This window comes from Aythya marila, assembly GCF_965140915.1.
Source record: "Aythya marila genome assembly, chromosome: 3".
In the NCBI taxonomy this organism is placed as follows: domain Eukaryota; kingdom Metazoa; phylum Chordata; class Aves; order Anseriformes; family Anatidae; genus Aythya; species Aythya marila.
Genome location: NC_139044.1, coordinates 98,282,315 through 98,308,308, shown reverse-complemented (window position 1 = coordinate 98,308,308; position 25,994 = coordinate 98,282,315). Strand labels below are relative to the sequence as shown.

Below are 25,994 nucleotides of genomic sequence, written 5' to 3'. Positions count from 1 at the left end.
GTTTAATCGCTCTGTTTTCTTATGTTATACAAAATATACAAATTCGGTTAGGCATATTGCTGCAATAATAATTTTGAACATTAAGTATTTTATGCAAATGAGTTAAAGATCATATATGTATGTAGTAAAAGCTGTGTAATTGTCTTCCACCTAGGTTTTTTCCCCTGCAAATTTCTTAATATTAAAACATTTTTTCACCTTGTGTGTGCCAGTTACTTTTTTCTAATGAAGGAGTCTGAAGAAGCTGTAGCCCAATTATAGCTTCTCTGTGTGTTTTTTTGTTTTGTTTTGTTTTGTTTTGAAAGCCTTTACTTCAAATTTCTTAAAGTTTTTATTATTATTTATTTATTCCATACGGAAGTTTAGTTCCAACTATTGGTGTGCAAGTCAAAAATAGCTTTATATTCTGTCTGGGATGTTCATTAATGCATCCGGGAAGTGTGTTAAAATAATGTTTTAAAGTTTGGTGAGTTTGTCTTTGTTGAGTATCGCATCAGCCTGGTTGTCAAATGTAAAGGTTATTTCTAAATATGGATGTGTAAATTAAAATGATGCAGAGCTGGCTTCTGGGCTTTCTGTCATCACAGATAGGAAAGTTTCTGTAGGCCTGATTTCTTCCTTGATTAGGACCTGATACAGCAAAGCACTTGAAAGTGTTCATCATTTTCAGTGAGCTCAAGGGCATCAGGGAAAAGTACATACTTGGTAGGGAAAAGTCAAATTTAAAAAATAAATTAAGAACAAGCAGAGGAATAAGCCCATCATAGTTGAAGAAGTTTGAAGATGTTAAAAAAGGAAGTCAGAGGGTTTCAATAAATAAGTCTATTCTTTATATGACTTTACAGGTTGAAGGCCTTGTATTAAGTGAGTTGTTTAGACTGTCCATACCAGTGGTATTTAAGAAAAATGTTAGTATCTGTAAAGTCAGGTCATTTATATCTAGACATCTGGAAAGAGTTATTTGAGAAAGTTTTCTGATTCATTATTAATACTGGAATAATTCAGAGAGAACTGAGACATATATCCACACCAGTCATAAACCAGTATGCCCAGTAGCAATCAGGATAGTTCCAGAAACAAATGAGTTTCATTTGGTACAAAAACTGAATCCTACCTCATATTTTTTGCTAGTAAACAGTTACACTTTTAGACTCTGTAATTTTTTATGTTTCTTTGAAAGTAGGTCTTGCCAAGAGATTTTTTCTTTGAGGTTTTAGTTCATTTCAGCCAAATGTGTATAAGTGCTGTAAGCAGTTTGACTCGATGCAGACAATTTTAAAACCATTGTTCTGTTTTAGCAGAACACAGACTTAATGGGCTGGATGCTGGTTAAAAGACAGACCTCAAATGTTGTCGTGACTGCATTGAAACAAGGTTGTGGAACAGATGTGCAGCAAGTGGCAGCAGGTTTAACCCTATTCAGCACTAACCTGGAGGTAAAGATGGGAAAAAAATCTTTTAAAGCTTGTATCTGAAATGAACAACTGGAACACCATGAATAGCTATTAGAGTAGCCAGTTACATAAATCAATCTCATATGTGCCTAGTAAGCTGGACACCTTCCAACAAAGCTGCTTTGGTTTAGGGGAGAGCGAAGTGGTCCATTAGGAGCAATAAAGGAAGGTCACAATTCTAGTATTGACTACAGCAGCATAATAAAATATTTTTGGAAGTTTCAACTTTTTCAGTTCTGTGGTAAAGAGACTAAACACGTTTTGTGGGAGTTAAAAGTCTGACTTGCTGGTAGGGTATTTAAATAGAGAACTAGGGAATAGGAAGGGGAGAATTAAAAATGGGACTATTGAAATTAGTATTAGAACATTACAGGTTTCTTGTGTGGAAGAGGTCTTGGATAAACTTGTGGACATGTAGAAAAGAGAAAAAAGACAACAAGCAAACAAACAAACAAACAAACAAAAACCTTAAGATCTGGGTAAAATGCCTCACAGTTTGACCTAGAGCTTGATCTTTGGGTTTTCAGAAAAAGTAGGTGTATTTGGGTTGAACCATATGAATATCACTCCAGGGTGAAAAACATTTTCTAATAAAAAGTTCTTCAATCTATCTGGAAAAAGTAGAACAATAACACAGACAGACTGCATACAAGATATATTTATATATATATATATTGATGGCAAAGATGTTTAGCCAGTGGAATGGCCACTTCCCATAACAAATTGTTCATTTCTCCATTTTAGATCTGTTTTGTATCACATTTATCATACCTAAGGAATTTGTGTTTGACCCTTTCAGCTCAGGGAGATCAGGCCTGTCTAGTTAGAGGTGTATTTATAGAATATGCATGAGACATGCACTGTGATTCCTATCCAAATGTTAACCCTTCTGAACACCAGGCTCCTTAGCCTCCCTCACCTTCATTTATTGGAAATTGCAAACTACTTGTCATTCAGGTGCTAATGCGCTTCAGGTAAATCTAAAGATCTTCATCTGTGCTGCTTTACTTATTTACTTGTGCAACTGAGTGCATACACTGATTGCCATTAAGACTGTAATTACTGTTTGCCAATTTGGCTAAATATAAAATTAGATATTAGCTGCAGTGAGGTAACCACTGAACTTAAAAAAATATATATATATATATATATATATCCTTCCTTCTTTTTGCTATTCCAAGTAGACCATTTTTTTCCTAATTTTTATTGCATGTTATTTTTTCTGAAAATGCTTTGTGCTGTGCAATTTCAGTGGTCAAGTTGCTGGTGCTGGAGCCAGTAACACAATTACATGGAGCTGATGAGTGCCTCTAAAAGGTTATGTTTTAGACAACCAAGTTGGCTGGAGTTTTTGTGTAAAATGTAGATGTCTTTGTAGAAATAGACTTTGAGCAAGATGGTTTAATAATCCTTTCCAGGTTTTTGTGAAACAATAAACTGTATGTGAGAGGCTTTTCCAGTAATTAATGGCTCCAGGAGCAGGCCCAAATTCTTTCTTCATCAGAGCCTGCTACCTGTACAATGCAGCCTGTGTATTCTCCTGAAAATTACACTTAAATTACTATCTTATTCCCAGCTGTCTTTAACTTCACAGCTTTTAACTTTCATCTTGATGCTATCATGGATGGAGCTTTCTGTCTTTAAAGTGATCATTAGCTATGCAGATGAACAACCTGAAGAGCAGTTTCATTGCAGTACCTCTGAATGTATCTGACTGTTAAGTGTAACATGGAATAACAGGATATCAACTGTCGCTTGCTGAGAGGTACATGCGTCCACTGGAGCAGTCTTTCCCTGACAAATACCCAGAAACTTTCCTCATCTAGTTTTGTACACAAATAAGTGCTATATTCAGCATCTAACTGCTGAGTTCAAAGTCAAATTTTAAGAGTCTGAAAACATTACATGCTTGTGATGTGTGTGATGAATGTGACTTGCGTGAGACTAAGTGCAGAGACATGTTTCTCAAAACATTGGAAAGTGTTTCTTGAGCAGAGTAGTGCAGTATTTTTCTTGTTGCATGTGCGAATTGTGTTGTTGTCACAGTGGGACTTGTACACGTTTTTAAATAATTCTCCTAGATAAAGGAGGGCTCAAGCTGTTGCCAAGTTATTCATGAATTCAGCTCTACTTATTTTCAAAAAGAAAACCCAATTCTTATTAAAGTATTTTTGCTACATAAGTGCTTTGCCTACACAAGAGAGTAATTAAGCAATTTCTTTAAAATACCAAGAACAGCAAAAAAATAAAATAAATACACAATATCAATGCATTTTAAATTTAAAGGAAAATATCAATCCTGGTATGTCAGAAGCATGTAAATTAATTTAATCAGCTGTGATAGCAAAGTTTTTATGTTAAATAAATAATGGCATCATTAGAATTTCAAGCAGTGATTCTGCAAACATTTCTCAGGGACAAACCATGCAACCAAGTAAAGTTGTACTGATTTTAAGTGGGTTCCTGACAGGTTACAGCATGGGAAATGAGGAGAATGTCTTATTTTCTGTCAGAGGGGAGTTACTTTATTACTTTATTGATGTGATTATGTTTTGGAAGCTTAATGGCTGCTGAGTCACAGAAGTTCAGAGTCTTGTCATAAAATTGTAGTTTTGCCGCGCACACCCAGAGTAGAAAACCAGTAATTCCCACAGTTGGATGAATTGGAAAATGAATGCATAATGCTCCTGGGCTTTAAGCATTTTATAACATATTTCTCTTTCATACAAATACGAAGACAAGTTCTGTGATGAGTTCTTATAAGTTGATGAGTCTGTTGTTTAGTAGTGAATCTACTTTTGTAGGCTGGAGACATTGGCAAGACATGCTCCATGTATCATGCACTGCAAAAAGATCAATCCAAGAGCAGCACAATCCAAGACTGTTGACAACCTCTTAACTGAATTTTGTAATGGGAATGATAATGCTTGCTTCAGAGAGTGGAAATTTTAAACATTATTAAAAACTAAAAGCAATTACAGTGACTCAGAAAAAAAAATAAATACAATAATTGAAACTAGAAAAGACTATAATGAGATTATAATGGTACAATAATAATAAAAACAAATAATAAGCAAAGGAAGATTACGCTATCAAATATGTAAAGCTCCTGACAATAGCTAGTGAGCAGAATGGGTAAGATGGATGGGGAACATTTTGGAAACTTGATGAGGCAGTAATTATCTGTGAGCTGTGCTGCAGCATTACTAGAGGTGGTAAGAGATTGCCCTCTTGGAGAATTGGTGGACTTGCCAAATCTGAGCACTCTCTGTATCTGTGCTGGGAGCACAGCAAGGGTAGGGCAATAGGGGCACACAATCCACTTTTTCGTTTGTGAGGCTGAATGCAGGACACGTCTCGAATGTTTGCTCATAAATTAATTTCCCACAGTGCCAATTCTGGCCTGTGATACTATCCCATCTCAGCAGCAATATTAAAATTCAACAGTGAGAAATTAGGTAAGAGAGAGATCAAAATATCATTCTTCCTTGTACTGTGGTAGCTCCCACAGGTCTTCTGGAACCTTAGATTACCCTTATTAATATTTCTGCAAACTTACAGGTGAGGCCACCATGAACCTGGGCACACATCACTGGAGTTATACGTGCAGGGGCACTGCAGGGAGGTTTGGCTGCCTGTCATCACCCTGTGGTCCCTGGAGGGATTTACGTTGGTGAGAAGAGCCAATCCTGATCTTGGATGACCAGTCCTACACTCCCCCATTGCCAGGGCTGTGGAAAAATCCATCTGAGCACATGCAAAAAACCAATCCAGATGAAAATTTACCCTTTTAGCCTGCATTGATTCCCAGTTGTGCAGCTTCAGGTCCCATTGTAACGCCAGAAGAACCAAGCGGTCAAATGTTGGGGTAGCAGAGCTGCCTTGAGGTTTCCAGCTTATGCACTCCTGGATCAGTAGGGTTAGGTGCAGAGATTTATTACAAAGTAAAGAGTTAACATTGTTTTCAACAGCTACTCACTGAATTTCCAGATGACGTATTTTTTTCATTCCGTTATGTCTCCCAGGTTTACGTCCAGATAATAATGTGTTTAGCAGTGAAAGGAGTATTTTGTTCCTATTAAGGACTGCAAGACTTCAGTCTGGTTGTAGGATTTTGTTTTTACAGGGCTGGTAGCTAGATATTTGTGTTCCTCACAACAGTTTGACATGAGCTCTTCTTCTTGAGAACAGATTCTGCTTAGTTTTTTAACATAGATTTTGTGTTGATTGGCTTTTCAGATTATTGCTTTGAGCCCTTTCTCTCTCTCTCTCTCTCTTTTTTTTTCCCTTTTTCTTTCTTATTTTAGATTAGAAATTATGGATATGATTTCATCCAGACAGTAAATAAGGACTGAGGCTACATCTGTACTAGTAAACAGAACCATGCAGTGCACAGATCTTATCTTATTGCTCCCTGCAAAACCTTTGCTAGCCTAATTCATTTATTTTTATTTTTATTTTTTTTGACACTGGTTTCTTTTTTTTTTTGCTCAGGCCAAAACTATCCTTTCCTCAGACAATGCCTAGACATTGGCTGAGGCTAAGGAGCTGCCCAGTGGGAAGCTTCTTGGTTGCAGCCGCTTTATTTTGGGGTGCAAGGCAGCTGTGTGGAAAGGCTGTGCATGTTGGCATCATAGTAAGAGGCTGTTCCCTGGTGAAAGTTATTTACTGGTATGGAAGGGGCACAGACTTCTGTGAACAGATAGCAGGGACAGGTTGTTTATAGGCTGTGGTCTGGGAAGTGCAAGTGGGATTCACAGGTTCTTGATGTGATCCTAGAAGAATAAAATTGAGTATTCAGAATTCCTGATAATGATCAGGGTTATCCCTTGCGTCTTCCTATTCCCAACACCTTGTTGGTAGTTCTGCACCTTGGTGCTGCTCGTTTTTGTCTCTCTTCCTCAGGCTACGCACTCCGGGCTCACTTCTTGCTGAGGAAATCTGAGTCACCACCTCTGAACTTCCCATTGCAATCAATACTGGTGTTCCCTGGATACCAGACGTACTTTGAACCCTGTGTCTTAGTGTGGCTGTTCTTATGAAGAATTTAATTTTTTTCTGAGAACGACTGTGAACTAGTGATCTGAGCCAACTGAAGCAAAGAAAGGCTTCAAAAGTATGGATCAAGGCAATAAATGACATATATTCTTGCTTTGGTCCTCACATTGTACTGAAAGGCTCTTTGAAGTTGACAAGCTGTGTATCTGTAGAAAATGTAGTGCCTGGAAGAAAAAGGTCACTGCTTCTTGGTAATTGCAGTCGCACGTAGGAATAATAATGGGCAATGCTCATATGTGGGCATTCAGGTCTATCAATAAATCTCTTAAAACATAAACAAGATATGAATATGCCCTGAATTCAGAGAGCTGTCTTCAATTGTTCCTGGCCACACACAAGTTTGAGTTCTTCATGTTTACCCTAATAAAAGGTGAATGAAGTAGACAGTGACCTATTTTGTTTAAGAATGGAGCCTATATTATTCTAAAGGTCCTTTTCAGTTGGTAACTTTATCAATGTCATATTTTGGGTAATATTATTTGGCAATTTTCTTGTCTCAGCCACTTTTGGGTGCTCTTAGCAGAAGCTGAGTGCTTTCATCTTTCTCCCTAATAATCAAATACTCTTGCAGCAAACACTGTGCTCTAGGCACATTGATAGTGCCTCTGCTGGAGCTGGTGGGAACTCGGGACTTGAAAAGGGCATGGGTGCTGAATCACCGGCATCTTGCATTCTGATGAAAAATAGTAATAGTGACTTACAGCTTGCTCTCACCTAGAAGGCATTTGCTTAAATGGTATAATAAAGGTAGTAACACACTGGCAGCATAGGTGAGAACATCCGAGGATGGACTAGCAGGGGTAGGAGAGGGTAGGGTTAGACCCTGCTACTGTCCTGCCAGTGTAGGGGCATCCCTTGCCCCAGTGGTCGCTGCTGTGTGTCCTCCAAAGGTTTCCAATTCTGTCAGTTTGTTCTGCAGCTTCTGCCCATTAAGCTTGATTAGAACAGAAATGCACGTTGTACAGTGGGGCTATATATAGCTACCTCTATCATTCCAAGAAAAATGGTAAAATTATACATAGAAAAATGATTTGGAGGAAATGTAGAGGCAGTAATTTTTCCACTAGGAGGTTGGTTGCTGCAAAGGGGGAAGAGGAGAACCATGCCACCCAGGCTTGTGACACCTGGGTAAGTTGTTCCTGTGCCATCACTGAGCAGCTTAGTGTCAGTTTTTCTGGCATGGAGCAGACCTCGAGGATCACCTATGACCAATAATTGTGATCTGACATACAAAACTATAGAGCTATGTATGGTAAGAGACCTGTGTGTGGAAAGGTTGTGCCTACAGAATTTTAACTTTTTAGTATATTAACAATTTTCTCTTGATTATAATTTAGAGAAATGTAATTTACAATTTACAGACATTTAATTAGGCTATTAGCTTGAATTATGATGCAAGCAGGAAATAATATTTTCAAATTTGTTGAATGTACAAAATCTTTCAATGAAATGCTAACATACAAATATTTTTCTCACTATCTCTGGTATTATTTCTTTGCTACCTGGGAAGATTAGGAAAAGGAATTATAGTTGTTATTCCAGTTAAAGTCTCATACAGATTCTTCATGGCAGCACCTTGTATTTTGAATATTGCAAGGTGAATGGAAATAATTAGTTCTTAATCTCTCCTGCTGGGTCTATGCCTAAAAACCTAGTCCATGCAAGGAAAACACCAAATGTAATTTTCTTTCAGTTATATCTTTAGGTTTGAGGAAGAAAGAATCTTCCTTTTCTCACTTTCGTTAGTTTTGTCAATTAATATAAAAATTCCTCACCATTGTTGGAGTGAATTGTTGGGGTCTCAATATTTTTACAGCATAATTCTAAGGAAAATAAATAAAAAAGAGGCAGAACAGTGTTCATACCCATTTGAAAGTTGAAGTAAGAAAGGAGGCAGCCTGTGAGCAAGAGAGGCTGAAGGTTTTTTTTGTCATTCGTCTTAGGACTGCAGCTACTTTACCACTTTGCACCCATTTGTTATTTATGTAAACAGTTGGACCACAGGAAAATTCTGCAAGGAGGTCTGGATGGGCATCACCGGCACAGAAGAAAACATTCTCTTTAATTAAAATGTGGCCCTGTGCAAAATAGGAGCCCCATGGAGAGGTGGGTACAGTGAGGTTGTAATTAGCAGAGCTCAGCTGAAGTGAACATCAAGCATAGGAAAATTACACATAGCCAACTGAACTCAGCATCTTGAAAATCAGGTTTTTAAATCAACTTTAGTATCTGGGAATCTGATGTTTAGCTATAGTCAGTTGCTCCCTGCCATCCACACCCGAGGCTGATAGTTTATAATTTTTGCCTAAAATACCTATTCTGCCTGCTGTTCTTGAGAGAAAAAGTATCCTTTTATGATATTTGATGGTCATGTTTGCAAACTTTAATACTGAAACATGATGAAATTCTCTTCTGCGTGTACTAGTTCCAGCAGCGCTACCCTGACAGTATGTGGAACATCAGAGTGGAAATGCCCCAGCTTCACTTTAGGAGTTCTCGTCCCTAGTTTCCCACTTGCAAATGGGCAAATATCTCTAGCAGGTTCTTTTCTTTCACCTCGCATTCTTAACAGCCCTTTATCTGTCTGTTGGTTGACAACAGGGCACACGCAGGCATGCTTGCGTCCACTTTGGCCATGCTGTCTCTTTTCCTTGAAAGAACGGCTGAGGTCACTGGGCCTGTTCAGCCTGGAGAAGAGGAGGCTGAGGGGAGACCTCATCACAGTCTACAACTTCCTCGTAAGGGGGAGTCAAGAAGCAGGACACCTTTTCTCCATTAACACTAGTGACAGGACCCGCGGGAACGGGGTTAAGCTGAGGCAGGGGAAATTTAGGCTTGACGTCAGGAGGGGGTTCTTCACAGAGAGGGTGGTTGCACACTGGAACAGGCTCCCCAGGGAAGTGGTCACTGCACCGAGCCTGTCTGAATTTAAGAAGAGATTGGACTGTGCACTTAGTCACATGGTCTGAACTTTTGGGTAGACCTGTGCGGTGTCAAGAGTTGGACTTGATGATCCTTAAGGGTCCCTTCCAACTCAGGATATTCTATGATTCTATGATTCCCTCTACTCCATCCTCTTCTTGTCTCTCCCTCTTGCTGCTGCTGTGTGTCGGTGTCAGGCCCAAGCTCTGACTTAACCTACCCTCTGTGACCTCCTGAGCCATCCTGATTTTTGCCTAGCGGATCCTGATTGTTGCCTGCATTGACTTGAGAAGCTTAGGAATCCCACTGACTTGAGAAGTTTGGGCCCTTGGGAATCCCCTTGCTGAAGTATGATGATTTTGGCCTGGTGGTCCATGCAGCAATTACTTGACATTGCTCAGTGAAGCATGATCTTTAGAGGCCAAAGCATTGCTTCCAGCCATCTCTTCCTTGATGCAAAGCTATGGGCACAAATACTTTTTCATCAATAGTAGGAACATCCTTTTGTTTTCTTTAGTTTTGTATAGACACAAAATGATCTTCTTGGATGTACAGCTTCAGTGCAATGCTGTTTCATTCAACAGTATTAGCTACGGCTCTGTTGTCCTTCAATAAAAATGTGGCTTGTTTGGATTTCTTCTGGAAATCTAAATTAATGCTAAATGGGTAGCCAGTATGATTACAGTCAGGATAGTGCACAACAAACAGGCAAATTAGTGAAGATAAGGCCCAGTGCACAGTCTAAATGAAGCTGTTAATCATTAAGAATATGGTATTAGTAAAAATAGGTCAAGCTTGTGAGTACACCATGTGGTGACCATGCATGATCTTCCTACAGTATAAAAGCAAACTGGTGTTGGTTCTGCACACTTGGTCATTGCATGTCCTTCCAGCCTGGAAGGAATTCAGTGCATCACTAAGCAGTTGCTGGCTTTACTGGATAAAAATCCTATCCTGAGATAAATATTCCCAGAACCAATCCTTTAGCATTCAAACTGCCCTGGTTTGGCTAATGTCATTTTGCACATACTCCCTGCAGGCTGAAATGAATCAAGTCTTTAGCATGAGCTTGTGAACTTAACACATTCACACAAGAAGTATCCATCATACAAATTTTCCCAATAACAAAGCCATCAAAAACCTTGCACATAGTGAGATATAACATCCTTTATTCAGTGCACCAATTAGCCTCAGGATAAATTCTGTGAACTACTTTTGTTGGTCCATGTGTCTGTCTTGAGGTTTGCTGTTCCTGTTTTGGACCCAAAGTGTGCTTCTTAACACGTCTCTGCTCCCCCTGCACCCTTGAATAATTGATTAATAACAGATTCTCATGTCTATTCATAACGTTTATTTTCCTAGTAAGACTTCATTTGTTGCCTCTTTTTAGCTCACCAATAACTGTTGTAGAAAGTGACGATAATTCTTTAAAGATTCATTCAGATCATAGCTTTATTGTGGATTAATTCTGGCTTGAAATAAGTTATGCAATACACTAGCAGTTTTATAATTGGTAAATAAAATAAAAATACATTCAAGTGCCTTCACCAAACAAGGCATTTGTCAAAAAGACTTCCTTTTACCTCAGCCATTCTTTGGTATTTTAGCATTAAAGAAAATTTTTTGGAATATACTATTGTACACAGCTGTTTGGTAGGAGGAAGTGGGGGTGTCTTCAGTGAAACACATAAGTTTTGCATGCAAAGACTACTATTTTTATTGTGCATTAATATTCAGTTTTGTTGAAGTTTAACTGAATCAAGAAAAAACAAGTGTTGTGATGAACAGATTCTTGACAGTTACCAGTTCTCTGACAGTGATTTCATGACTAAGTGTCCTTGCCTTAGTATATAGCCTGCAAAATTAATGGCAATGTGTATCTCTCAGAGAAGAAAATGAAACCCATTATGATGCAGGGATTTATTGTTTTTTTCCTTTCTGCTATTATACTGTTATGCTTTATTATTCCTGAATCTCTCTGTCATGAAATGTGAATTAGATTTGTTTGATTTTATCTACTTGGCATTGTTAAGCTTTGTGACACAGGACCTAAAAGTTGAATGTAAATGTTATTTATGTTATTTATGGAGAAGAGGAGGCTGAGGGGAGACCTCATCACAGTCTACAACTTCCTCGTAAGGGGGTGTCGAGAGGCAGGAGACCTTTTCTCCATTAACACCAGTGACAGGACCCGCGGGAACGGGGTTAAGCTGAGGCAGGGGAAATTTAGGCTTGACGTCAGGAGGGGGTTCTTCACAGAGAGGGTGGTTGCACACTGGAACAGGCTCCCCAGGGAAGTGGTCACTGCACCGAGCCTGTCTGAATTTAAGAAGAGATTGGACTGTGCACTTAGTCACATGGTCTGAACTTTTGGGTAGACCTGTGCGGTGTCAAGAGTTGGACTTGATGATCCTTAAGGGTCCCTTCCAACTCAGGATATTCTATGATTCTATGATTCTATGATTCTATGTTCATTTGGTACTTTAGAAAAGTAGTCTTTAGTATTTGAAGAATCTGGGCAATATACAAACAGTTCTGGAAACATTATGGTTTGAGCATTTAAGCTAGCCCTTATACTCTCACTTCTTTTTGTCTTATTTTCCCTTTCCCCTTTCCCCCTTTCTCTCTTTCCCCTTTTTGCCTTTTCTCTCACCAGAATTAGAAATAATTTGGTAAACATTGGCTTGAAAGTTCTATTAGAGCAGAAACATTGTTTTGTTTTAACTTTTCCTCAAAGACTGAAAAACTAGGGAAAAAAAAGAAAAGAAAAAGTGGACCCCACTGTGGGTGTTCCTCATTGTGCCTTGCATAAGGATGTAGGGGGCAAACCTCTCCAGTTTTCCTTCTTCTACATCAGAATGGAGTTCAATCATGATCACACAACTACATTCACACAGGTCCTAAAAAAAAACAAAAAACAACAAACCAAACCAAAACAACAAACATACAAGCAAACAAGCCAAAACCAACTCAAAGCCCTGCTAAGGGCATTCAGTGAGGTGAAGGAGTATAGATATTTAGTTTAGTGTTCTGAGTGTTCTGCTTTTTTTTTTTGTTGGCCTGAGTTTATGGCATGTTCCAAACATCAAATAAACCCCGAGTATGTGTCATCCCTCTTGAACACCAGTTGCGGGCATGTGAGGTTGACAAGGCAACAAGTGCTATGTGACCCTTCCTGAAGTTAGAAGAGCTGAAGGATTGATTTGAGCTATTGACGGAATAATGTTCCTGGGGAGCTTATACCAGCTCTGTGACCCTCTCACCTGCACAGACATCTTGTGCTGCTGCATCCCTCTCATCTGTTGCAGGAAATGAAAGTTTGGTGGTGCTGGGGGGACCTCTGATGCCAGACTAACCTTACTGTGTGTAGAAGGCTTTGTGAAGAGTTCTTCCTTTTCCATTTGCAATCTAAAGTCTTACAAATTGCTCTGTCTGAGGGCAGGGAAGTGAAGACCTCTTACCAGGGACTGGGGTATCTGCTTCAAGCCTGCAGATGTAAGCCAATACACCATTTGGCTAGAGGAAAGTAATATTGATTAATGGTACAGGCAAAAGGATCTCAGTCTTTTTAAGCAAAGATACGCAAAAAGTTTTCAAAACAGCAACATATTTTCTACCCTGAAGCCCCTCTGTAAGCAATCTGAAAGTACTACTGTGCCTGGGCATTTTTCTTTTTTTCTATTGTTCAATTATTTATGATAACAGATAATGCAGTAGCATCGGTAAGCCGTAATTAGCCAAGTGCCTTCGTATCAACCACAAGAATGATGATGCTGGGAAGAGTTAAGTCTCTGCCCTGCTGATAGTTGCTGTTCTCCCCATTCTCCTTGAACACCACACGAAGAGTGACGTTTGCGTCCATTGTAAATAGTAATAGACCTGAAGGGAATTGCCTGTACCTCTGTACCTGCATTTGCTTTCTCATAAAAAAAAAAAAAAAAAAAAAAAGGAAATAACATTTTACTGAGGCACGTTTCTCCTGGCTGCTTGGAACAGGGGTCGGGTGACTCATGTTTGTGGTTGCTCATGCTTCAATCTCTTCTGCTGCTTACAGCTTGGTCTTGCTGTTTGTTTTGCACGTTTTGCCGCTCTCCTACTTGTTAAACATTTTATACCAGACCAATGAATAACAGTTGATGTCTGTCCTTTTCACCCAGCCAGATATGACTGTGAATAAAATACCTGCTCTGAAAGAAAAGAAAATTGGGAACAGGAAAACAAGTCAGTCTTTCAGCCAAGCAACAAACCACGGTCATATGCTTGAGGACAGATTTTAACCCCAGGTTTGAGCGACAATTAAACTATATTATGGCATGTTCCCAGCAGAGGATGGATAAGGAACATCAGATACAGCTTCTGAAGGAGCTCTTTTGTTGCTGGGACGCTTGCAGTTCTTCTGGCAATGACCTGAGGATCCTAACTGATCATAGCTCCCAATAGCTGGACTGGTCATTTCACAGAACTAGGACAGAGTTAAAGATTTTCCTTATGCTATTTTCCCTCTAATTTAGAACCACTGAGTTACCCTTTTTCAATGATATTTTTAAAAGTCTTAACTGCTTGCAATTTTATTTAATAAGCTAAAATGTTGCTTTTATGTTACATATTAACTTGCAAATAAGTCAGTCCAGATTTCCGATATGCATTTTGCACTCAGGGTAAAATATGGATATCAAGATGGAGTTGCAGGCTTAAAGAAATAATAATAGCAGTAATTCTGTTGAGTATGAACCCAGAAGGTCTATTGCAATTGCCTTGCCTGATCTTCTATATAAAACAGTTCAGAGGACTTCCTTTAAATAATATTTATGTAGAGTAGACCGTATCTTTTAGGGGAAAAATCTGATTATGATTTAAAAAAAAAATACAGTAATTTTAATAACAACTGGCCTTTTATCATTGTCTCCCTAATGCACATCTGAGCCACATCCTTAACAGCGGTTTACTTTAATGCCATTTCAATCTCCCATAATACTTTTTCGATATATCTTACTGCAAGAACATAAATAATATCTAGTGCCTTTACAGGATTTCATATTAATTAAGTGGAAATTATTTCTTATTTCCTGATGTAGAGGTTCTATAACATAAAATCGGGTTGTTGTTTCTGTCTTTGGATTTTTCTGTGTGTTTGTATTTTCTGAGAATGGCTTTATTTTGAGTAACAAGATTTTTGCTTTTAAGAAATACAGGGCAAGACACAAATCAGTTAGAGAGTTGTTGACAATATTCAAAAATCTTTTATACTGAAAAATGTGAAATCATTAAATTTATCATACAGTCTGCAATTGAAAGCAGGAAAGAGGGTGCTGGCTAGATACTGTATTCAGGACTCCAATGAAATAGTACAAATAAAAAATCAGTGTTTTCCAAATAAAATAGTCTTTAATTGTTTTTCCCAGTAAGGACTTCTTCCACCTCCACACTAATAAGCATTCTTCTGTGCTTCAACTAGCTACCCACTCACTTTCTCTCTTTAAAGACATCGGCTCTTCCAATTACCATTGAGAATTTTCAGTCTCTCATTAAATTTGGAGCAGTAGGCAATTTAATCAGGTGGTAATCAGTGTAACATTACAGAAAATGACCTTTAGAAATTGTATGTTAGAAATCTGGATACTCGGTTTTATCATACACATTCTTAGTGTTTAGTTAGTTTACAGTTCTCTTTGGAAAAAAAATAGATGTAGACAGTACTGCAATGTGGTCAAAAGTAGAAACAATGATTTTCTTTACACATCGTTGTCTTTGATTTTATGTGAAATCTCCTATAAATCAAGCAAATATTAAATTTGGTTCCCCTCTTCTAAAGCCCTGTTTGTACAGGCTCGAACAAGCGTGGAGCTGACAGGGACTCTGGAATGTTGGTTACAGCATAATTCCTCGGACAAAATCCACTTTTTGGCTGTTTATTTTTGTTTTCCTAGTTAAAGTACCATCTCCCATTCCTTGCAAAGAAGAAACCCTTTTGCAGAGGGAGGTTTTACGTTACAAGGTGTGATTCAGAGAGTACTCGTGGGCTGTGGAAGTGCAGCTGACGGCGCCTGTGGGAGCAGCAGGCAAGCAGAGTACTGCAGTCTGCTGCGGGGCTTGGTCTTCTCTGCTGTGGGGACAGGGGCCAGTGGCTCCAGAGAATCCTTTTCCAGACCCCTCTAGAGATTTAAGGCATCACTTTGTCAAAGAGTTTGCTTAAACAAGGGCAAATAGATAGAATGGGAAAGCTGCCAGCCCAAAATGAGTGGTCTGCTGGCACAGCATGGTTTGGCATGGCATAATTCTGATGAAGCATGCTAAGCCATTCAGTACGATTGCTGCCTGTGTTCATTACAAGTTGGCAAATTGTAACTACCCTCATACAAATAAGCCATTGCAAATTTGGTTTTTAGTTAAGCAAATTTAGTTGGGTAGTAGAACTGAGATCCAAAGCAACTGCCTGTCCCTTGCACTCAAATCACAAATCAATATTTTTTTTCTCCCCATTCATGACTTTACAAGCACATGTAGTCCTTAAAATTTCTGGGATTTACAGCTTAGTCACAAAATTCTACACCCCCTCTGGTACGAGGCTTTTTATCTGTGATCCAGACCAGTTAAAGCTGTGCACTTGTATGCTGTTTGGAGGCTGCCTATGTAATGCCTGCATCATACAAGGTGAACAGAGAAGATTTGCCTTTTGGCACTCTTCTAGCAGTGATGTGAGTTGGGTGTATGGTCTGGGGTAGTAGACCCAGTGTACTTTGTGTTTCTTACACACTAGCATTGTCTGAGGATCTAAACATCTTTTTCATATTATATCACATTAAGTTATGTTATAGAACACTATTTAGCACTGCCAGCCAGAGGAGAAGATACATCATCCTCTTACACATCTGTATCATAAATACAAAAATATTCATGTTAAGAAAGCAGGACGACCAGTATTTCCTAAGAGAAGTATTTTAAAGGTGTTACTGTCATAGCAGTTCTGCTTCAGTTTTGGTGATGAAATCTGAATCGGCTCCTTGCAGGAAAAGAATACCACTTTCATGAGATTAGAATTAACGAAGAGGCACCAATTTCTCCCCTTGGTGGATTAGAGAAATTAGCAAAAAAACAGTATGCCAAAAGTGAGCATCCCAGTACTACCCTTACATATTTCCTGAGTACACATCCAGGAAGAAAATCTGACAGTGAAGCAGTGTTTAATGGTCTTTCTTTCACAGTTGGTGAATAACAAAAATGTTCAGCAAAATGAACCTCAGGAGAGAGGCCAAACTCAAGAGCAACTAAGTGGAAATTAAAAACCATGAGAACTTTGAATGGCTACTTATCAAAAGAGAAATGGGTTCCCTCTGCTGTCTTCTGGATTAAAAATCTGTTTTACAAAATATGAAATGAGAATGTTAAAATACTAGCCACTGATACACAACACTGTAATTCGTTGAATATTTTAGGATTCTGCTTTGAGTTGTTGTCTCTAAGCAACACGTCAGTCAGTGTTGCACTATTTCATATGACTATAAAATATATACATTTTTTCTCACCTAAATAGCGAGATTGTTAAAACCTTTGAGGACAGCTATGTTAAACAGTGGATTAGTTGGTAAAAGCCAGAAGATCGATATTTGATTGTTTTGACTCCTCACTATAGGACTCAACTGGGAAAGCTGCTCGTCAAAAACACATTGAAATGGAGACAAAAAGGTAAGATTGAGAAACAGAATACTTTTAATATCTTATAGAACCACAAATTATCAATAAGTTAAGAAAAAATAAAAACATTGAGTACAGTAGAGCATAGTTTTAAGATCATACCTTTATCCTTATTCAGAGATATGAATTACCGGGTGTGTAACGAGATTAATTGAAGAAAAGTCTGGAGGGAATTTTACAGATGTCCTAGTCATGAGAAACTTTGCAAAAAGCTTGTGAAGCTGCCCACAGATTTGAAGCTGTGAGAAATCTGAAATGCCACGGATGACTATGACGCTACTTAAAATTGCTGAGGTTAATGGACTGCATGGTAGGTATTATGAATGTCACTTAACTGCACTGCTTTTACAGAACATAGTTTTCCTCTTCTAATAATGTTAATTATGAAACACACATAATCTGAGACAACATAATGGATGCTATTGTTCCATTTGTGAAAACACTTGATGTTTATCAGTGCTAGTGAGGGACAGCATGCTGCATAATTCTGCTGTATTTAATTTTATATTGTACATAATATGACACTACTGTGGATATGCTTTTTTGCATGCCAGTTGAACACCACAGTTTTCATCTTCACATTAGAATATGCAATACAAATCTGTTCCCACTTTTATTATAGTAAAGAATTCAAAGTGAACCTCATCCAGTACATTCATTATTTTCGAAAATGAGTGAAGGTTTTCTTCAGCCTAATGAGTATTCTTTCCTTAAAAAAAAATAAAATAAAAATTGGTCTGGTCTTCAATACCTGAACATTTCTAATTAAATTTCTTTTTTTTTTTTTTTTCCCAACAGGTGTCCTGTCTCATTTGCTGGAGAACTACTTTGGACTGAATCAAGATATAAATAAAATTACCAAAGATCATGAAACAAATGTCATGGGCATAAGAGCTGGTAAATAGCAACAGCTACAGAGAGTAGAAGTCTACATTCAAAACAGTCCTGTTTAAAAAAGGTTTTGAACTTTAAGCCCCTTCCTTTCCTTTTATTCTGGGAAGTGTAGATGATAGCGTTTGAATTTTATCCTGGATATACAAAGATGTATGTTTTAATAAAGTCCTGTGAACATTTATACGAGTGTTTTGTTCTTGCTATGAACTAATGAGGCCAAAAGACAAAGGCCTCTTTCATATGTCACAAAGTGCTTTCTACAGATTGATAAACTTCATCAAATATTTGTTACCTTTATACGGAGAGGTATTACTCCACAACTTGGGTTATTTCTAGAAATTGTACCCCCTCACTTCTGTACCTTTGATAATGATTATGTGGGATGTGTCATGTCCATCTCTTACTTGCCCCATAACCTACTTTCAATTAAATGAAATATTTGGGATTTGGAAGGATTTTTCATTTACCATTTTGATAGCAAAATTTAGAATATAATTAAGATTGACTATAGTATTTCTGAGCTCGAGATCTCATTTTTCTGTAATGTGTAAATCCTATCAGTCCCATGCAGGTTGAAAGCTTAAGTGTTTTACAGATTCTAAAAGTGTTGTCTGTTGAGCTGCATTTAGCCACTTTTGAAGTACTGCAAATAAAACATTCTCTGCTTCCGCATTACAAGCAAGGAAGCACTGATTTGGAGAGAAGTTCTTGAAGATATGCTGTACTGTTCATAGCTCTGAGGTACTATGTTACAGAAATTTCTTTAATTTTCTGCTCCTTCATACCCATCCCTAACAAACTGTTTTGTTGAAAGCTTAAATTAATAATATTACAACAATAAAATTCACAGCTATTGTTCAGGTCTTTGTTCAGTTGCTTTCTGTCCTGAGTACTTCCAGTCTTGATAAAGGATAAAATCGTTTCCCCACACTGGTGTGGCAAAAAAGAGCACTCTGATCACATATGCTAACAGATTGGTTTAAAGACACACCTCTCAAAAATAGTAGATACAGAAAAAGTGAAAATAATAGTTCAGTGAAAAACATAGAAGTTGTTGATATTAAGAAACAAGAAGAAATGTAAAGAGTTCCATCAGGAGGTCCATATGCTTGTCTTTAATGAATGTGTGGTTTTGTCTTTGAATCATCTGTCTATAAAGGAAAGAAGCAACCAAAACACAACTTTTTTGTCATGAACAGAGAAATATCTTTGAGCTTTATGCACACATACCTTTTGAAAATGTCTTTTTAATCCACAGTTCTAATTCAGCTTGGACTTAGTCTTCGGTGACACATTTTGAGTTAGAAATAAACATACACACACACACACATATATAAGCTCAGTACTAGCTGAAAATTATCTTATTGCTGGTTTATGTGAGATGAATCCAGTTCTTGAAAAACACCACTGTAATGAACAGAAAACTATTCAATTTTATTATTTTCAGCAAAAGAACATTTTCTGAGCCCAGTAAGTCCTTCTCCAGCCACATCATTTAGAAAGGCGGCCCCATTAACACTCATGATACTGGGTGTTTGCTCATGTATGAGCAAAGCCTACTACTATTGTTAGTGCTCTGTCAAACAAAAGGCGATTAACTGCTGAGAGTCCCAGACTGGAAAATGCAATGTTAATGTCCATTTCCCTTTCATTATTATTGTAAGCAGGCGCATTCTGTAATGGGGCTCTATAGGGAAAAAAGTTGCCTTCCCAAATCCCATTAGCTCTGCTCAGAACTGCTGCATTGCGGATACACGTATGCCTGCAGCCCACGCCTTTGGACCGGGGCATCACCCTGTGGTCTTTAGCAATTATAACCAACACTTAACTTGTATGATTGCCTCTTCAGCTCCTACAAGCCAACAGATTATGGCTAAAATTCTCCTCTGAAGGCATGAAAAGGCAATTATAAAAATGTGGGAATAACAAAGCATTTATCAGAACTCTGTGCTGTAGTGTGTGATTGGAATGGTCGTATGTAACCTTTATTTTTCCTCCCTATTGGCTATATTGTCCATGCTGTCACAGGAACCCACATTCAGAGGATACATAATGCACCGAATGCTCCACGGTGACATTGCAGTCATCACTAAGAGACAGACCCTGAAAGTTTTGTAAGATTGTCACTGAATTCCTGATGCTGGGCCCAGCTGTGCCTGGTGTTTAGGCCAATGCCTAGGGAAAATTCCATCGAACAAACTGCTGTCTTGAGCTAAACAGTAGAAACTATTAATGTTAAATGTGAGAATTCAGAAGTGAATTTTGTTTTAGGAAATACAGAAACATGCCTATGCATTTAGTAGTTTTTGAATGCTCAGAGATTAAACGGTGAGAAAAAGATCAAGTCCTTACAGTTATCAGCACATGGACTATAGTATGCCATTAATTTACCAGATTGTGAGGGCTTTCAGAATTTCTGTCTTATCAACCAACTTTGCTACCTTGGGTACAGAAATCATCCAAAGTCACCCAGAAATCAGGAACCATGTCTTCCACCTGGCATCTGTTTTGTGTCAAGAGGCTCCAGAACTTGACTTCCAGGGTTCTTGGAAATATGTGGCCTCTCTGAGCATCCATCTCCCCTCTTATGAAATAATAATAAAAATAATATATTCACACAGATACTTTAGGAGTTAAATAATTAATGTTTTGAGTAGCTTTATGCAAAAGCACTTTGTATGATTAAGTACCGCTTTAATTAATTAGTTTAGGAATTTGATAATATTCTTTGTGGGCTCCTGCAGTGTTTCGTTTAGAAGAATGCTATTTGGTCTTCCCAAGGGTGTATGCAGGACAGTGCACCTAGGACACAACCACAGACCTTGTCTCTGTCCCTCCAAATGAGAGAAGACTAACTGTTAACTGTTGGAGAAGTTAAATTTCTTTGTATCTCCTCCTTCAGATAGCTCCTTACCAAATATGAGTTACTATGCTGGGGTGGGATTTTTTTTTTTTTTCTCTGAAAGTATTAATTGGAAGGGCTTACATTAAAATGTTGGAACCCCAAGTAAGTATTGGTACTGTTCAACAGGACTGTGTGCATAGAATCACAGAATGGTTTGAATTAGAAGGGACCTTACAGATTATCTAATTCCAACTTCCTGCCATGAGTAAGGACACCTCTCACCAAACCAGGTTGCTCAAAGCCTCATCCAACCTGGCCTTGAACACTTCCAGGGATAGGGCATCCACAGCTTCTGTGGGCAACCTCTGCCAGTGCCTCACCACCCTCATCATAAAAAAAAAAAAAAAAAAAAAAAAAAATTCTTCCTTATGTCCATTCTAAACCCTCTTTCAGTTTGAAACCATTATCTCTTGTCCTGTCACTGCAGGCCCTGGTAAAAAGTCTCCATCTTCCTTATCAGACACCTTGAAGTACTGAAAGGCCATGATTTAATAGCAACTGCCTGTTTTCCTAACACTCCTCTTGATCCTTGGGACAAATAGGTCAGATACATTTTTTAAATTATCCATGCTATTATACTTGATGTTTGATATCCTGAAATATGAGCTTGGGGTGATTCTAACAGGTCTTCTCAGTTGGTTCACTGTAGGCAGTTTGCAGTTTGTGCTACGTGGGAGATGTCAAAGGGACACAGTGAGAGTCAGGCCAAGTGCCTAAATTCCCATCTCACTGCAGAAATAAAAATAGTTATATGTGGTTTTGCAAATTCATACACCCAAACAGTAATGGCTTCATTTTCCAAGCTGCTCTTCCCACTGAATATTGCAGATAAAGCACTCTTTATTTAGAAATGCAATTCTGACTGTTATGGGTATAATGGCTAGTAATGATGCCAATGGCAAGCATGGAGCACTTGTCTTTCACATTTCAGGAGGAAAAAAAAAATTATTTTACAAACTTATCTGTTCTTCAATAAATACTAAAATTGCAATCTTTCCTTATGATAAAACCAAATAATCCAGGTCCATGCTAGGCACAGGTTTCTGAGATGGCATCCTTCAATTTTAGGGCCAAATATACATTTGAGTGGGAAAGATAGATGAGGAAGTACATTTTTGGGTGAGGAAATAGTGTCTGCCCTGTTTTTTTCGTCTTCACCTTGAAGGGAGAAGGGAGAAGAGATCATTTTATGGTACAGTGCAGATGTATCTCTTCTTCCAAAATGATAAGCTTTTACAACGATATTGATCTGCACGTTGAGACCACCATGCTTACAAATGCCTTGAATATTTAAGGAATTTTAGCCAGAGGGATAGTTCCCCGATGTCTGAACACATCTGCTGTCTAGCTGTAGGTGGACAGTCGCCTCTGAGTGCTTTAGCCTATTCATCTATGCAAATGCTGAAACTCAGATTCACTTTTAACTTTCCTCCACTTTGCATCAGTTCATGTGCTCTCAGCTTCCCTTGCTAGCTTCCAGCCTGGTGGCTAGCATGGTGGAGTCTGTTTCCAGATTGTGGCTTCTAGATGCTATGGAAACAGAAATAAATATTTTCAACCTTTTTTTTTTTTTTTTTTTTTTTTTTTTTTTGTATTTCAGATTATGTAAGTGCACCAGTAACAATGCATGGCAAAGGGAGTGCAGTAATTGAATGTGCTGTGAGAGCTTACTCTTTGTTGCTTAGCAATTAAATGTATGCACGTAGCAGCAGCACTGACAAAAATGCTAATAAAAGGTGACAAGTTATATCTCCTGAAAAAAAATTACACAATTAAGTAAAAAAATCTTTGACGAGATACCAGAGCAGCAGCAAATGGTACATACTGATAGATCTTGTCCCTCCTGAAGGCAAGATCTTCAGGTACTGGCCACTAGAGGGGCTGAGATGATGGGAATAGAAGGGATCCACATTTATAGCATGGGCTACAGACACACAGTTGTGCAAACATGGTAAGGCTTTTTGTTATTGTTGTTGTTGTTCCTTTATTATTTGTATATATTTTTTCTCTGTAAAATGTCTAGAAACATGTTCTGTTTTCTCTGTTTCATTTTTTTCTCCTTGATGTTCAGGTTTGCCGATTTTTCAGAGCACCTCTTTCAACCGAATTTCTGACTTTCCTAGCAGATCCTTGAGTCACAGTAAAAGATTTGATTTATATAACATGATGCAACCTGTCGTCTTAGTGTAAATAGGTTTATCTATAAAACTGCGTCTTTCATAGTACCAAACTGCTCCATTTGCTTTCTTAATTTAGGGCAAACACGAAGCAGAGGAACTGCATTGTAGGCTGTAATTCTCAAAAAAAGCCCAGCATTTACAGACTCCTTTCTTTCTGTGATTTGTATGTTTAACCTTTCACTCCTCTCTCATCCTTAGTCTCCTTCAAAAATCTCTTGTCACCTGGATTTTGCTCAGGAAGTGCACTGCTACTTGGACCGGTTAATACTTATTAAAACACTTGCTTTGCTGTGGGTATAGTGTTAAGGGTTTTATTGGAGCTTTTTCCAAAACAGCTTGACACACTGTTGCATGAAATTCCTTTCACTACATTTAGTAAAGGAATTGCTTACGGGCTGGAAATAATTGCTCTTAAAGAGTTTGTTAATGTCTGTGGTATTTAGCAAATATTAGTTACATGCAGGATTTGAAAAGTTTTGTTTTCTTCTAGCAATTCTTTCTTCCTTTTTTTTTTTTTTTTTTTTTTTTTTTTTTTGGGCTTTCCTTCATTAGCTTTCAGCTCACCATAGTGCTGATTCTGCATTTGACAATCTGCCTGCATAGTGAATTGCAGGATCTGGGCCCAATTTTGATCTATTTATATTATAGTCCATTTCATTTTAACTGAATGCAAGTACTAATTTGGCCATACTTGCTCTCAGTGTTATCTCAAGTTGTGCCAAATCATCAGACAGTCCATTTGGAGTTTGGCGGGCTTTGCTGAAACTCCTGCATTTCTGGTCAAGTGCTATTGAAAAATACTTCTATTTATCAAACAAAAGTAGCTTACCTCTTGGCTTGGTTCAGCAATCCTAATTTTCTATTCCATGAATTAGAAAGTAAGATACTACAGACCCTGAATCAGTGCAGATCAGATTGTATTCTGTGTAAATAATATGAATTAAACTAGTTTTAATTCATGTACTATACCTCTTAAGAAAAAAAAATAAATGAAAACATACAGTAAAAATAATGATGGCAAACTGAAATGTTACTGGTCTCCTCTTCTCTGTCTTCTTTGTAAGTGTATTGATAGAAGAGTAATTGAGATAACTGCACAGAGAACAGTGCTGTTGTATGATACAAACAGCTAAAGGCTATTTGGAGAGATTTTTCTGACTAGTCAAGTTCGTGTTCACTTCATTTCTTAAGTTTTCCCCAAAAAAGGATTTTTTTAGCATGTGTTAAGCAGGTAGGAATTATCCTATACAGATGAAATTGTACCTAGACCCCAAGCCAGCTAGGGTAAATATATCAGAGGGCAAGGTAGAAAGACAGTAAAAGTGCAACAGATTGTTGTGCTAAAATATTCTGTGTGCATTTGGTTGTGATCTTTTTAATGAGATGGTTTACAACTTGTTCAGGACATTGAATCAAAGATCCAGAAGAGGAAAGATATGACTCCACTGGGTTGATATAAAAACAAATTTCCCTGATTTCTCTCTTCCCTCTTCCCCCTACTCCAGTAAATGTTATCTTGGCAAAATGTGCTCTGAGTGAATCAGTTTGATTTGTGAAATACTCTTCTCCGAAGGCTGCATTTAGAAAACTACTTCCAAATAAGTGTATGCTATCCAAAAGTATCAGAAATATTTCAAGCCTTAGAAATAGTTTTTAAAACATATTTACATATTTCTTTCTTCCCATATTACATGCAATGACATGCAAATACGGTTTGTGCATGTGTGTATTTACATATATGTGTGTGCATATGAAAAAGCAAATACTTTTTAGAAATGTCTATTTAAATGTCTGCCTGGAAATGCATGCAGTATGTTCTTTTTTAAGTAGCCTCCTCCTGGTGGTACCTTCACTGAGATTCTCACCAGTTCCCATGTAGTGTTCTGTAAATACCCTGTGAGAATGACTAGCAAGGAGGATGATCTTGCATAACAGGCAGCTGACTAATTTAGACCAAGAACACTGATCTACAATGACTGAAATAGTCTCAGTCTTGTTTCATTTTTGACATTTGAAGTTTTAGCATTATACTCTATACCTCTGTATTTCGGTCTGCGGAAGTCACTGCTCATATATTCAACCATTTTCAGGTAGAGCAAGAAAGGGATAAACCATTCTAAATATCAAAGAAAGGGCAGGATTTTGTGTGTTGTGTATGTTCCTGACACACAGAGAGTGCCAGGTAACATTTATGTAAATGATCTCTACCCTATACCACTTCTTTGGATAAGTACCATAGTAGACCATCTTATCCATCTTTCTGAGCTGGCTACTTTGCCCTTTGTATTTTATTCACCTTTCACTGTACCTTGACCTAAGCTGTTCTTCTCTTTTATCCAACTAGTTTAATTCAGGTTTTAACAAAGAGACCGCTTCCAAAAAACAAAATTTGTTGTCTATCTCTCACCTGCATCTTCTTCAGTTTTGGACCATGCATGTAAAGGCTGGGGCAGTGAGGTGTGTTTGTGAGGTGGTGCCACCTCTGTGGCCATCTATCCCACTGAGTTTGGAGATACTACTTTCAGTGCAGCTCTAACAGAGGCTGCAAAGAGGCAGGACTTGCCTGAGCACTGGCCGGGTCTGGGCCTGAAGCCAAGGGATGAAGCTGAGATGGAACATGAGTCCTATGAGGAACAGATGAGGGAACTGGGTTTGTTTAGTCTGGAGAAGAGGAAGCTCAGGGGACACCTTATTGCTCTCTACAGCTACCTGAAAGGAAGGTGTTGGCCTCTTCTCACAGGTAACCAGTGATAGGACTAGAGGGAATGGCCTCAAGTTGTGCCAGGGGAGGTTCAGGTTGGAAATTCGGAAACATTTCTTCTCAGAAGGAGCAGTCAGACAATGGAATGGGTTGCTCAGGGAGGTGGTGGAATCACTGTCCCTGAGGGT

General features: G+C 38.2%; 1 long non-coding RNA gene across 1 annotated transcript in view; it reads left to right on the top strand.

The window, feature by feature from the left end:
• Positions 1–18,104, top strand: part of LOC309876150 — a 119,180-nt gene extending 101,076 nt beyond the window's left edge. The window contains exons 3-5 of the long non-coding RNA XR_014317127.1: positions 17,065–17,117; positions 17,245–17,436; positions 17,925–18,104. This is a non-coding gene — a long non-coding RNA (uncharacterized lncRNA). The remainder of the gene's footprint in view (positions 1–17,064; positions 17,118–17,244; positions 17,437–17,924) is intronic.
• Positions 18,105–25,994: the final 7,890 nt, after the last annotated feature.